Genomic DNA, 15587 nt, shown 5'->3' with positions numbered 1-15587 from the left:
TCAGCAACCCTCTGTTTGTTCTCTGTATTTGAGTCTCTCTCTTTTTTTTTTTTGCTTTTGAAATCTTGCCCTATTTATTTATATTTTTAAAAACTCATTTTTAATAGAAAATTTCAAACATATACAAAAGCAGATAGATTAGTATAATGACTCCTTCATCTACCCATTACACAGTTTCAATAATAATTAGCTCATGCATGATTTTGTTTTCTTTGACTTTTGAATATTCCAGGCCTTGAGGAGCCTTTCTATCTATTGCATCTTTCTCTATAGCACTGGAATATATCTTCATTGTTTCTGCTATATCTGCTCTTCCCCTCCTCCCCTGGAAAAGCTCATTTGAGCTTCTAACAATTAAACATTTTCTTCCTCCTCCTCCACCTCCTCCTCATTCCCCCTCCCCCTCCTCCTCCTCCTCTTCTTCTTCTTCTTGTTAGTTTATTTATTTTGAGAGAGAGATTTAGAGTGCAAGCAGGGGAGAGGCAGAGAGAGAGGGAGAGAGAGAATCCCAAGCAGGCTCTGCACTGTCAATGCAGAGCCTGACATGGGACTCCAACTCACAAACTGTGAGATCATGACCTGGGCTGAAATCAAGAGTTAGATGCTTAACCAACTGACTGACCACCCAGGTGCCCCTAACATTTTCTTCTTTAATACATACAGGCCTAGAGCTGTTGGCTGAGAGACAACACTTTTATTTCCTTTACTTTTTCTTTGCTTTAAATCTTGCACTGCTGTTTTTCTGGTATCTTCATTTAGATTTTGTTAGACGGATCCCCCATAGTAAAAGCTGTGGTATGAATCAAGTGTAGGCCTGTTGAAAGCATCCATTATTCAAAAAATCTTTCAGTACGCTCAAAAATACGTTTTAAGCATCTACTAAGTACAAGTCATTTTCTTTGCCCTGAGTCATTAGTGGAGCAAAGAGGCAAATATCCCTGCCCTCAAAGAGCATATCTTCTATTGTAGGGAGCTAGACAAGAAACATACATTGGTAAAATCTGTATATCAGATGATAAAAAGTGCCATGAAGAGAAATAAAAACAGAGAGGCATATAGGAAGTGCTTGGGGTTGGGGTAGGGTTGTTGTAGTTTAAAATAGGGAGGGTCAGGGGAGGCCTGGCTGAGAAGGGGTCACCTGAGCAGAGGCTTTAGGGCAAGGTAAAGGATGAGCTCTGCACATATCTGGAGAAGAGTGTTTCAGATAGAGGGCACAGAACGAGGAGTAGTCCTGCAACAAAAGTGTGCTGGAATAAAAGGAGGCTGTTGTGACAGGAGTGGAGGATACAAGGGGAGAAACCAGAAGAGGCAGAGAAGTAAGGAGATGGGGCAGTCTATGAGGATGTAGGCTGATCTGAGGGCTTGGATTTTCTTCCATGTGATGTGAGAACTTTAGGAGGGCTCTGAGCAGAGGAGTGACAGGAGACTCTCCTAACCACTAGACAAACATTGAATACAGGCCTAGTTTTGATCTTTCATTATTCTGCCTGGGATCCCTTTTACTATGGCTTATCTCCTAGATAAGTGCCTTTCCTTAGGGTCCAATGTCATGAATTTCTAGGGCGTGTTTCTTTAGAGTCTATGTAATATCTGTATCTCTACCTACAACGGTTATACACCTTGAAACTCACAAATCATGCTTGGAGAATTTTCTGATTGCCCTAGGCTTCACTTCTCCAATCTGCTCAAGTTTTCCACAACCACTTAATATAGCTCTTCTGGCCTTCCCAAGGTAAGTCTCTGCTTGTTTTCACTATGGACTTGTTACTTATGGCTCAGACTCTCAACAGTTACCTGGAATTTGTCCCTTTCTGGGTGAATAATTTTAGATTTTGCCTCTGGCATATTGCATCTCCTCTTCTGTGAGACTTCTTTAGGTTCTAGTAACTTTTCCTCAAACAACTGTAATTAAGCTACTTCTCCTTTTACTAGTGCTCTATTTGAGAGCAGTTTGATCTGGGTATTACTTTTCCTTTTTACACCTGTTCTGGCCTTTGGGATCTCATTTCTGTTTCATATTCATCTAAACTATGTTCTAAGACCTCGTCTTTTTCTTAAGGAAGCAACTCTCCTTCTCCAGTGAAATCAGCTGGTTTTCCTTGGTTTGCTTTCATTCTCAGAGCCCAGCAAGGCTAGAACTTGGATTATGGAGCCTCCAAGCAGCCTTCTGGAATTTATCTAATTCCCAGAACCAGCTCTGAAATGCTAAGTAATTATTATCACGGATCAGCAAATCACAGAAAACCTGAACTTTTCACTCTGGAGCAAGGTTGCTCATTTTCACCTTATTTGAATAATAAATTAACAGAACTAGGACCCCTGAGGTTCAGGACAAATCTATGTAGGCATTTCTGTCTTGAGCTCATAGAAGTTGAAATTTAAGGAGGCTGGTGGGAGAAGAGAGGAAGAAGGTTTCCCTTAGAAATAATCTCCATTAAGAACAAGGAAGCAATATCTCACTGTCTGGAACTGCCAAAACTCATTTTTATAGAATCAAATCCATGAAGAATTGGCTACAGTCCATGTAATATTGTGAGTGTTAGAATTTGCACTTGGTCCCTCTAGTTATTTGATCTGTGTGAAAAAAATGCCTTTTGCCAGCCTGCTCCCCATTGGCTACTCATAGTATTATTATTCCACTTAGGAATTATACCTAAAAAGAGACTTCTATTAAGGCCATTTTCCAATGGTAGAATTTGAGGATGTGCTAGGCCATTTAATCTCCTAGTACCCCTCCTGCACCTGCCACTCCATTCTGATTCTTCTCTAGCAACAAATGACCCATTTTGAAAAGCCCAGCATGAGACTTCCTGCTTCTGAAGTTCACCAGGCACAAATATTACACCTAAACACTTTGGGTCCCTTTCAGCTTGACCACTGGCAATCTTGCTAAGGTCCTTAACTGGAGAGGTTTTTCAGCTGGGTCAGTACATTTTCCTGAAGTAATTTCACTTGGGGCACCTGAGCATTAATTTCTGGAGATTCATGGTTCATATATCCTTAGTGGTAGGTAGCCTGAGGTTGTGAATTTTGACAAACTGGTTACAAACATATTTGGACAGGCTGCATGTGCATTTCATGCTGCTCATTAGCAGCAGCCTTCTTATTCATTAATTCATACATTCATTCATATACTTATTGAACAACAACTCTATTTCAGGTGCTAGTTTCAATGTTCATTGTGATAAACAAGAGCCTAAAAAATGTTGCAACCCTGCCAGTGAAAAAAATCAGCACCTCCCAATCACATGTTTGAGGTCACTGTACCCTTTGAATCTCCACTACAGCACTGCTCTAGAGGTGGGCTCTACTTGGTAGTCTGGCTTAGCATTCCAATTGTACACGCATCTCCCACTATATTTGTAGTCATGGCATCAACCAAGCATCTGGAAAGGCAAATACTGCTGAGAACATCTGCATAATATAAACTTTACATGGGCCTAAATTTGCACTGTTATACACATGGGCTAAGTTGGTGATTAATGGCCCTTCCTGGGATGGGAACAGAATCATAGAAACATGTAATTTTAGAGTTAGAATGGATCTTAGATACTGTGCAATCCAAACCTTGGTATGGCCCAAGAACTATAAAGCCACCTACTAATTCAGTCATGATGTAAGTATTCAATAACTATCTATTCATTAGCTGTTATGCTATTATGTTATAGGCACTGGAGATACAGTAGTAAACAGGATAGATTAGGAAGGGAAGTAAACATTAAACAGCTATTTACACAATTATGTCATTACATGGAAATACAAATCACTAAAGAAGCATCTAATAGGGAAAGCACTTCCCTTGTCTGGGGAATCACGGAGGCTTCTCTGAGGAAGTGAGGGTGTGAGGAACAGTGATATTTGCAGAGGGAACTGTGTACTCTGAGGCTGGAAGGTGTATGTCACATCAGAAACTCTGGAAGGGATACTGAGTGGAAGGGAGAGCAATTCAGCATGAAGTTAGAGGAGCAGGCCAGGGGCCTTTTATATATGGTCTTTATAGGTCAAGTTAAGTATTTTAAATTTCATTCTAATTGCAATGTGAATTCATTTAAAAGAGTATACTAGGTAAATTATATGGTTTCACTTATCAATTACTTTTGCATTTATAATTAACTTTACCTATATGTACTGTTCTCAGAGAAGGTTTAATACATAGAGAACAAAGACTCTGAATCTTGACCTTTGAGCTCCTACATTGATTTTTTAAATTATAGCAAAAAACATATAACACAAAATTTTCCATCATAACCATTTTTAATTAAGCTGACTTTTATAAATATACAGTAGAGACAAGGGCTGTAAAAGCCATGGCTTTCAATTCGAAGGGCCACAGATTTGAGAAAATAATATTCTTTTGCCTATGAAGAAAGGGAGCACAAAGTTTATCCATTAACAATAGTTGGAAAGAATATGTCCAGTAATTAAGAGTTGGTTTTAACATAAATAATACGTGTTCAACTAGCTAGAAGAATGAAAATGTTGGGGGTGAAAGCAACTAGAACTTTAAAATAGTGGGTCTTTGAAAAGTGCTCAGCACTTTGACCCCTCCTTCATAAAAGAATTCCTGAAAAGAAGGGCAATGAGTAAGTTTTGGGGGGATCCTAGAGCCACCAGCATCATTGCTGTCTACTTAAGAGAAGCATAGGACACCATACATATACCTGTTCAAAGAGCCCTATCCTTAATCAGTGAATGATATCAGCCATCTCTTTTTGTGTGAAAATCACCCCAAAATATAGTTGCTGAAAACAAGAGCTATGATTTAATTATCAATCATGTTTTTTTCTGGGTCAGGAACTCTAGAAGGGCTCAGCTAGGAAATTCTGATAATAATGCTATTCAAACATCAAACATCATACGCTAGACCAGCGTGGAATGAAGAATGAGGGTGAGGAGAAGAATCAGAGACCATAAGAGTCATCTGCTCTTGAGAAGTTTGTCTATAGTGCAAAGGAGAACAACATGGTAGTGGATGGGGAGCTGGGTGGAGGCCTCTTATTTTAATAACATAAATTCATCATGAATCAGAATTAGGAGATTGCTATTGTTTTATGCTTTCATTTTTTTTTTTTGTTTAGTATTTATTTTGAGAGACAGAGAGAGAGAGAGAGAGAGAGAGAGAGTGGGGAGGGGCAGAGAGGGAGAAAGACACAGAATTAGAAGCAGGCTCCAGGCTCTGAGCTGTCAGCACAGAGCCCAATGGGGCTCAAACTCACGAGCTGTGAGATCATGACCTGAGATGAAGTTGGACACCTAACTGACTGAGCCACCCAGGTGCCCCCCTTTTTAAAAATGTTTATTGTCTTATGCTTTCTTGTCATCTTGTCTGTAATTTACTTTAAATTACTTAAATAGTGTGATATATATGATTGTTGATTTTGACTTACATTTTAAGGGCTGTCAGTCTTTGGATTAGCAATATACTATTTAGGAGTGTTCAGTTAGTATGTTAAAGGTTCTGATCAGAGGCCCAGACATCAGAGGTGGCTCTATACTAACAGAATGGATAAAATAAGTGGCTTTTCATCAGTGAAAGTGGGAAGTTCAAGATATATGCATAGGTTAGAAATATTATAAAGGTATCCCTGCCCCTGCATAGACAAAGTATAAAATCTCAATAGCCTGTGACTTTCAGAACTGCATTGAAGCATAACTCTAAAATGGTCCCATGTTCAGCTACTGATGAAAGTTTCTTGATTACTGAATTGGGCTACAATGTTGGCCTAACCCTGCCTCCAGAATAGTGCAGTGTTTGTCTCAATGAACCTATTTTGAAATGTGCTATGAAAGCACCTAAAAGAACAAACACCTGTGGCTTCATCAAGTGTCGAGTTATGGAACAGGTTGTATGATTGTTTACAACTGCATATGGGGCAGAATTCAATCCATAACTTCACTGTAACTTCTCAGGTTGTGGAGGGTCTTACCTGTAGATTTACCTGTAAATATTATAGGCTACTAATTACTCCCCCAAAGATCTTCATAATTTTGAATGACCAAATTGGCATAAGTCAATCAAAATCCTTTGAAGCAGGTGATAGAAACCTCAGATAGTTCTAAAGTAAGTTTGAAAACAGTCAGAACTTAGGCATAACTTGAGGAGAACACAAAATTCAAGTAGAAACCCATGATGCCTTAGCAATCCTGGATGGAGGTGGAAAGAAAGGTTGATAAACTGATAATACACTCAGTGTTGGCATGGGGGGGTGGGCACTCAATAGATGTTACTCAATTCATTAGTCAGGGTCCTGGCAGGAAACAGATAGCCTACTATAAGTGAGTAATTTGAGAGTTTAAAAAAAGAAGTGCTTTAAAAATTATTTAAAGATGGGATAGCCTTTATGGGATATCCATATGGGATAGTTTGAAGAATCTAAGAAAGATGCTGATGAAGCAGAACGAATCCATTCTAAGTCACACCCATTGTTGTGGTTTGAATGGTTATGTCTCCCACAAATTCTCATGTTGATTTCCCCCATGCAATTGTATTAGGAAGTGGGATCTTTTGGAAGGTCACTGGGATGAGGTCATGAGGATGGAGCACTCATGAATGAGATTAGTGTCCTTATAAGGTGTTTGTTTGAGAGAGCGAGAGAGAGCAAAAGAGAGCACGTAAGCAGGGTAGGGCCAGAGAGAGCGCTAGAGAGAATCCCAAGCCGGCTCCATGCTGTCAGTGCAAAGCCCGACACGGAGCTCAATCCCACAAACCCTGAGATCATGACCTGACCTGAAACGAAGAGTCAGATGCTTAACCAACGGAGACACCCAGGCGCCCTGGGAATAGTGTCCTTATAAGAGTCATAAGAGAGCTTGCTTCCCTTTTTGCTTTCTGCTATGTGAGAATTCATTGAAAAGTTGGCAGCTACAAGCTGGAAGAGGGCCCTCAGCAGAACCCGATAATGCCTGCACACTGATCTCAGATTTCTAGCCTCCAGAACTGTAACAAATAGATTTCTGTTGTGTATAAGCCACCCAGCATACGGCATACCTTGCTATCTCAGCCCTGACTAAGACACTCATCTTGTGACCTTTAGCTCAAGATATGTAGTTCAGTCTGACTAGTTCAATTGGCTTGGCTTGTGTCATAGGTCATAGGCTACCCTGTGACCAGGCAAAATAAGTGTCTTGTTTTTTATTATAGTAAAACATATATAACATAAAATTTACCATTTTAACCATTTTAAGTGTACAATTCAGTGGAACTAAGTAAATTCATAGTGTTGTACAACCATCATCACTATCAATTTCCAGAACTATTTCATTATCTTAAACAGAAACTCTATCCATTCAACTCCCCATTCCTTGCTCTGCTCAGCCCCTGGTAAGCTCTATTCTATTTTCTGAATCTATGTTTTTTTCCTATTCTAGGTACCTCATATAAGTGGAATCATACAATATTGCTCCTTATATGTCTGGCTTATTTCATTTAGTATCCTGTCTTCAAGGTTCATCCATGTTGTAGCATATATCAGAATTTAATTCTTTTTTAAGGCCAAATAATATTCCAGAGTGGATATTGGCTGACAGTTCTATGAGATGGCATAGAAAGGGAGCTGGCAGGTAGTTGAGGTCTGGTAAAGGAATAGCCAAGAAGGGTTCACATAGATCTTCCAACAGTCTCATCTCCCTAAGGCCTCAGATTCCTTCCTCCACAGTATACAGGAAGTTCTGGCCTTTCATTCTCACTGGCAATTAACCTAGCAGACTGTTAACACCACTGCCAGGTGCCTGAGCCAACTCATTAAATCCAAATGCTAGATGGATACATGCACGCCAATAAATTCTGCCCAGTCAAGCCTTATATTTTTTCCCTCCTTGTTCAAACACCCTTAGAATTTGCTCCCATGTGCTCCTCAGATGTCTGTAGATACAAATTGGTAAGGTCCCACAAGTCTCTTGATATAGAACACAGAAAAAGTCCTGTGTTCTCCATTGGCTTTCATCGAGCTCTAACTCTCATTATAGGCTTGGAGGCAATGGGAGGTGGTGGAATTGGACTCCTAAGAGAAGTTGCATCATGGTGAGGCTCCTGCTCCAGGTGCAGTCCTTGAAATGCTTTAAGCAGGGGATAATGCCTGGGAGTAAGAGGGGCTTTCCTCCACAGGCCAGGAAGGTTTATGTGGGTTCATCATTCTAGGCCTTGTTAATGTCTGCCTAAATGTCCTTATTTCATGTGCCAGGGTCCCATATCTTTCCCACAGTGCCCTTGCCTTAGAGCAGGAGAGCTGACTGATAGGGTTGAGCATCTATATCTTGCTGCAGCTCAGCCACTGTTATTGCCAGGTGCTGCACCTAATACCCAGTTATATCTATTCTGTAACCACAGGAGATAAGACTCAAATCCATCCTTGATGGTTTCTCATTTCCTTTTCTCTTCTGAGTAGAACACTCACCATCTTCTGTTTCTCCTTTTCCCTTTTCATCCTTACTAGGACACTAAATATAACCTCTTCTTTATAATTACCATTTTGCCATAAGCAATTAAGTACCACAACTGCTTGATGACCCAGTGCCTTGTCCTACTCCTGTACTCTATCCTACAATTCACTGGTGATTATTGGAGTAATTGGATGCCCTGCCATGGTCCAGATGACCAGCAGTGACCCCATCCCATACAAGGAGGTCATCTGTGTTCTCCTAAAATATGTGAGCAACTGAGTCAGAGGATGCCATTTTGAGGTATTTAGAGAGTACCTCTAGACCAATGTGCTCCAAGGATTACTGATACAGCTGCCTCTAAGAAAGAAGCCTCAGGAGCAGGGACAAGAGGACAGGAAACTTACTTTTTATTGTGCGCTCTTTTATACATGTATAAATTAATAATAACAGTGAAAACACCACCAGAAAAATTGCTAGAACTGATACATGAATTCATTAAAGTTTCAGGATACAAAATCAACATACAGAAATCTGTTGCGTTTCCACACACCAATAATGAAGCAGCAGGAAGAGAAATTAAGGAATCAATCCCATTTACAATTGTACCAAAAATGATAAGATACCTAGGAATAAACCTAACCAAAGAGGTAAAAGATCTGTATGCTGAAAAATAAAGAGCACTTATGAAAGAAATTAAAGATGACACAAAGAAATGGAAAAACATTCCATGTTCATGGATTGGAATAACAAATATTGTTAAAATGTCTATACTAAGCAAAGCAACCTACACATTTAATGCAATCCCTATCAAAACAGCACCAGCATTTTTCACAGAACTAGAACAAACAATACAAAAATTTTTATGAAACTCAAAGACCCTGAATAGCCAAAGCAACCTTGAAAAAGCAAAGCAAAGCTGGAGGCATCACAATTCTGGACTTCAAGTTATATTACAAAGTTGTAGTGATTAGGACAGTATGGTACTGGCACAAAAACAGACACATAGATCAATAGAACAGAAAACTTAGAAATGAACCCACAACTATATGATTAATTAACCTTTGACAAAGCAGAAAAGAATATCCAATGGGAAAAAGACAGTCTCTTTAACAAATGGTGTTGGATGAATAGACACTTCTCTAAAGAAGACATCCAGATGACCAACAGGCACATGAAAAGATGCTCAACATCACTCCTCATCAGGGAAATACAAATCGAAACCACACTGAGGTATCACCTCACGCCAGTCAGAGTGGCTAAAATGAACAAATCAGGAGACTATAGATGCTGGAGAGGATGTGGAGAAACGGGAACCCTCTTGCGCTTTTGGTGGGAATACAAACTGGTGCAGCCACTCTGGAAAACAGTTTGGAGGTTCCTCCAAAAATTAAAACTAGATCTACCCTATGACCCAGGAATAGCACCACTAGGAATTTACCCAAGGGATACAGGAGTGCTGATGCACAGGGGCACTTATGCCCCAATGTTTATAGCAGCACTTTCAACAATAGACAAATTATGGAAAGAGCCTAAATGTCCATCAACTGATGAATGGATAAAGAAGTTGTGGTTTATATACACAATGGAATACTACTTGGCAATGAGAAAGAATGAAATATGGCCTTTTGTAGCAATGTGGATGGAACTGGAGAGTGTTATGCCAAGTGAAATAAGTCATACAGAGAAAGACAGATACCATATGTTTTCATTCATATGTGGATCCTGAGAAACTTAACAGAAGACCATGGGGGAAGGGAGGGAAAAAAAAAGTTGGAGAGGGAGGGAGCCAAGCCATAAGAGACTCTTAAAAACTGAGAATAAACTGAGGGTTGATGGGGGGTAGGAGGGAGGGGAAAGTGGGTATGGGCATTGAGGAGGGAACCTGTTGGGATGAGCACTGGGTGTTGTATGGAAACCAATTTGACAATAAATTTCATATTTAAAAAAATGGTGTTGGGGAAACTGGACAGCAACATGCAAAAGAATGAAACTGGACCATTTTATTACACCATGCACAAGAGTAAATTCAAAATGGATGAAAGACCTAAATGTGAGGCATGAAACCATTAAAATCCCACATAATATTTTTAAACCTTCCTGATGATTGCAATGTGCAACCTAACCTAAGAAACACAAATGGTGAGCTTAACTAGTTTAATTCACTTAATTAAGTGCCCTTATGATACAATTTTTTAAATGTTTACTTATTATTGAGAGACAGAGAGAGACAGAGCATGAGCATGGGAGGGGCAGAGAGAGGACGAGACACAGAACCCAAAGCAGGCTCCAGGCTCTGACCTGTCAGCACAGAGCCCGACACGGGGCTCGAACTCACAAACCACGAGATCATGACTTAAGCAGAAGTCGGATGCTTAACTTGACTGAGCCACCCAGGCGCCCATGATACAATTTATTTAATCAAGAAAACTAGTATTTACTAGAAATTTAAAAAAGGAGTTTATATGGGTTTGTAGTGATGAAGCAAACTATGGTGTTATGACATGCAGATGCTAAATCTACGAGAACAGCTGTATGTCTCTTGAAACACACCTGACAGAAGGACTGAAGATACATCATGATAGAGACAGTGACACTGCTGACTATTTCTGGAGAACATTTATCAACTCTCTAGGGAGGAGCCATTGTTGATTAAAGTTAAACTCTCACTTGCATTGTATGTTTGAAGTTGGTTGTCATGTTTAATTTAACTGTTAAGTAAATTTAGTTAGAAATTTACACACAGTGGTTAATTAATTTATGTTTAAGAGTGCCTCCTTCTATTACAAATCCTAGCTAAAACCACAAAGAATACTTTGGTTATATGAAAAAGAGGCCCATATTTGCTCCCCACACTGGTTTCCAGGAAGTGATGACAACTTCTAGTAAAGTTGTCCTTGTCTATTGTAAAGAGAGGGCAACAAACCACAAGAGACTCTTAACAATAGAAAACAAACTGAGGGTGGATGGAGGGAGATGGGTGGGAGGTGGACTAAGGGTGATGAGCATTAAGAAGGGCATGGTTGTGATGAGCACTGGGTGTTGTATGTAAGTGATGAATCACTGAATTCTATTCCTGAAACAAATATTGCACTGTATGTCGACTAAAATAAAAAAAAATATGTATATAGTAAATTCTTAGCTTGTGAGCATAATTCATTCCAGAAACATGCTTATAATCCAAAGCATTTGTATATCAAAGCAAATTTCCTCATAAGAAATAATGGCAGGGTGCCTGGGTGGCTCAGTCAGTTAAGCGTCCGACTTTGGCTCAGGTCATGATCTCACTGTTCATGAGTTCGAGCCCCACATCAGGCTCTGTACTAACAGCTGAGCCTGGAGCCTGCTTCAGATTGTGTCTCCCTCTCTCTCTGTCCTTTCCTCGCTCATACTGTCTCTCTCTGCCTCTCAAAAAAAAAAAAAATGAATAAATGCTAAAAGAAAGAACGGCAAGTCAGATGATTTGTTCCACAACCCAAAAATATTCATATAAAAATGATTACAATACTGTAATACAAAATAATAGAGAAAGTACAAAATATAAAGACAAATAAACAAATTAACCTGCATTTAGTTTTAAAAACCTTTGTGGCTGGTGTGAGAGAGACAAGAGAGGGAGGGTTATTGTGTAGGATGACTTTCACTATCACTAACGGATGTTGACTACAGTACAGTATTAATAAGCTCTTGTCATATACTGTATTTAATGTAACTGGGAATAAGGCAGCAGAGGAAAGGATCTCTATATATCTATATCTGGGAAAGGGACCTAGAATGAAGCAAAGCATTCCTAAGCTTACTCTTGTATGGAAAAGCAATGGACTGTCCATAGGTGCTTTGAAGTGACAAACAAAACAAAACAAAACAAAACAAAACAAAACACTAGTGCCAGTTGCGGACACCTTCCAACATCCTGAAAAACCACTGATTTCTGCCAAACACTGTGGCCTGACCGAGCATCCAATCATGGGAGATGCTCACCCATAATCCCGTAGTGAGAGAAAGAGAGGGAAAGAGAGAAGAATCATTGGCTCAGTTGTGATCATGTGACATTCAGTGTCATGTACTATTCTTATTGCAAGACATCACTCATTGATTAAGTTAAAATTTATTAGAAATGTTTGGTCATTTTTCAGAACACTTGCAGGACAAGTTATTCACAATCCAAGGTTTTAGTGTATATAAAAAGAGACAGTGTACGGAAAGAGGACCGGGGACCACAGCCTTGAATAGGGGCAATTCCAAGTGAGTGATCCTTAAAAATTCAAGATGCCTTGGGTTATCAGCCAGGGATTCACGAACTCATTGATGAAATTAGTGCTCAAAGGGAGAATTGGTTGTGTTTGTCTCCCAGGAGCAGGAATCTGGTAGGGAGGTAGAACAGGAAGCTGTGGTTTCTTTGTTATTGTTACAAACCTTATCGTTTTTGATTTTGTAAACCATAAATGTGTGTTAATTTGATAAAAGTTAAATGATTAATAAAAATGTCTGGGAGGATACATATTTAATTTATTAACAGTGATCTTTCCTAGGGAGAATATGGGATTGGAAAAAGGATGACAGTTATTCAAGTTTTTGCTCACAATTGCTTGTCAATTATCCAATTTTTTACAAGAATATATTGATGCATCACTTCTATACTTAAAATAAGATAAAAGTGAAGGAAATAAGAATATTTGCTAGGGAAAGAGATTTCATTTGAATGAAATGAAAGCTCAGTAGACCTTGAAATGAAAATGACATGGTAGATGAAAAGGGTCTACCAATTGCCAAGCAATATGAATAAGAAGAGACTCACATCCAGACAGAATATAGTTTAATTTTGGGGATGCAGAATATAAAGAAAAAAAATCCTAAAAGCTTCCAGAAGAATAAAGTAAATCCCTATATTATACGAAGTATAGACTGATAATGTATTTCTCACCAGCCATACTAGTTCTAATGAGATAATACAACAATACCTTCAAAGATCTAAGGAAAAACTTGAACCTAGAAGTCTTTATCTAGCCAAACTATCATTTAAGCATGAGGGAAAATAAAGATATTTGAAACATTTAATTACTGGAGACATTTTACCTATAAACTTCCTCTACAAATATTAATGGCAGATGCATTCTAACGAAATGAAAAAAATAAATCCACAAGGAGAGCAAAGGGTACCAAAGGAATAATAAGGCAAGAAACAAATAAAGCTGAATGTTAAAGTCTGAATGTTAGAAGAACAAGCTTAAAAAATAATCTGAATTTAAAATACCATTGATCGCAATCCTACAGAGGTATAAAAGTCATAATGTAACCTGCAACTAAATACATTGCTTTCAAAAATATAAAACATCTGTTAGAAGCATATAAATAGAAACTGATAAATCTGTGACCTTATTGATAGGTATTAATACACTTCTCAGAAGTTTTTTGACAAAATTAAGTACATATAGAATTGGAATAATCCAATGATAAATTCCGATTCTCTATCTATACTTATAGTTACGTATCATTGCATCCAGTAAAAAGAATAAATGTCTTTTTTCTTCAAATACACATGGAAAATTCACACACCAAAAAGCATAGATGACACATTAAACCATAAAAGAAATCCCGATTGATTACAAAAGTAGAAACTATACTAGCCACACTCATTATAATAAAATTAAAACCTGTGCCAAATGGATAGAAAAAAAACTATACACTTTGAAATTTAAAATCAATTTCAAATATATTTTGAGTTACAGAGTAAAGAAAAATATAAATGATAAACTTCTCCAAAGTGCTAAGTGAAAGTATAATACAGTTAAGACAGTGGAATTAAAATAAGTTGTGTTCAGAGAAAAATTTATAACCATAATCCAAATATTATAAAGTAATAGTAACTGAAAATAAACTAAATGATCTTCCAACTCACAAAACTTTGAAAATAATACCAAAATGGGCTTTAAAAAGTAGAAGAGAGGCATTTTAACAGATAGAAATAGTAATTAATGAATTAATCCATTAAAGTCCATTAAAAAGTAATTAATGAATTAAAAATGAATTAATGAATAAATCCATTAAAATTATTTTAAAACACTAATAACATTACTAAAACCTTTGGAAAATCTTATTAAGAGTAAAAAAGACAACTGAAATTCCATAGGGCCATAAATACCAATAGAAAAGGGAGAAAATGTCAGAATATTTGTGTATTTGTAAGTTATATGAAATGGATAACTTTTTAGGAAAATGTGATTTATATAAAAATGATCTCAAAGTAGACAACTGAATAAACCTATAACACAGTATAATTGAAAAGGGAATCAAAGGACTAATATTAAAAATGAAGGAAGGACCAAATAGATATACAGACGATTTCTACCCAAACTTCAAGAAACACATAATCTCCATGATCCATAAATTATGCCAGTACATCAAAAAAATTATAAAGCTATGTAACTCATTTAACTAAATTTCAAAAACTTGGAAAGAGAAACAATAGAACAGGAAAGCACAGAACATTCTTACTTAAAATATGGGGCAAAAATTTTAAATGAAATGTTAGGGAATAGAACAGAACTCTATTAAAAGAATAAAGCACACGACCAAGTTTTTCCTAATAATGTAAAGGTGACTCAACACATGGAAATTTTACCAGTGTAATTTAGTACATTAGAAAACAGATGAAAGGAGGAAATCTTTTCAGTCATTTCAAATACACATAGAAAAACCATTTGATAAAATTTAATGACCCATAAATCATACACAACTTTTAATCAGCTAGAGGTAGGATAGGTTAAAAATTTTTTTTTGAAGAGCATCTAACAGAAATCTAGAGCAAACATCACATCTAATGGTGAAACATTACAAGTATTTCTTCTAATTAAGTTAGAAAAAAGACAAGGTTGCCTATTATCACTGAGACTGAACTTTGTGCTGGTGATTTTAAGCCAATGTGTAAAGATAAGAAGAAACAGGAGTTATAAGCACTGGAAAGGAGTTGTCATCATTTATGCCCAAAATAAATTTTTATACTAAAACCCAAAGAGGAATACCTTATAAAACTAATAAAAGAGTTAAGCAGTGGCTAAGATATGGGAACCAAATATTAAAATTAATTGGTTTAAGAAATTTGACTAACTCGATATTCAAATAAATGCAATTCATTTTTATTTTTGGCCTAGTTCTCAATGCAATAGGTAGCAATCGCTTCCACATTCTGAAGTTGGTACTGCACCACCCAT

Source organism: Panthera leo, chromosome F2 (assembly GCF_018350215.1).
Source record: "Panthera leo isolate Ple1 chromosome F2, P.leo_Ple1_pat1.1, whole genome shotgun sequence".
Taxonomy (NCBI): Eukaryota; Metazoa; Chordata; class Mammalia; order Carnivora; family Felidae; genus Panthera; species Panthera leo.
Note: the sequence above shows the minus strand (reverse complement) of the source record.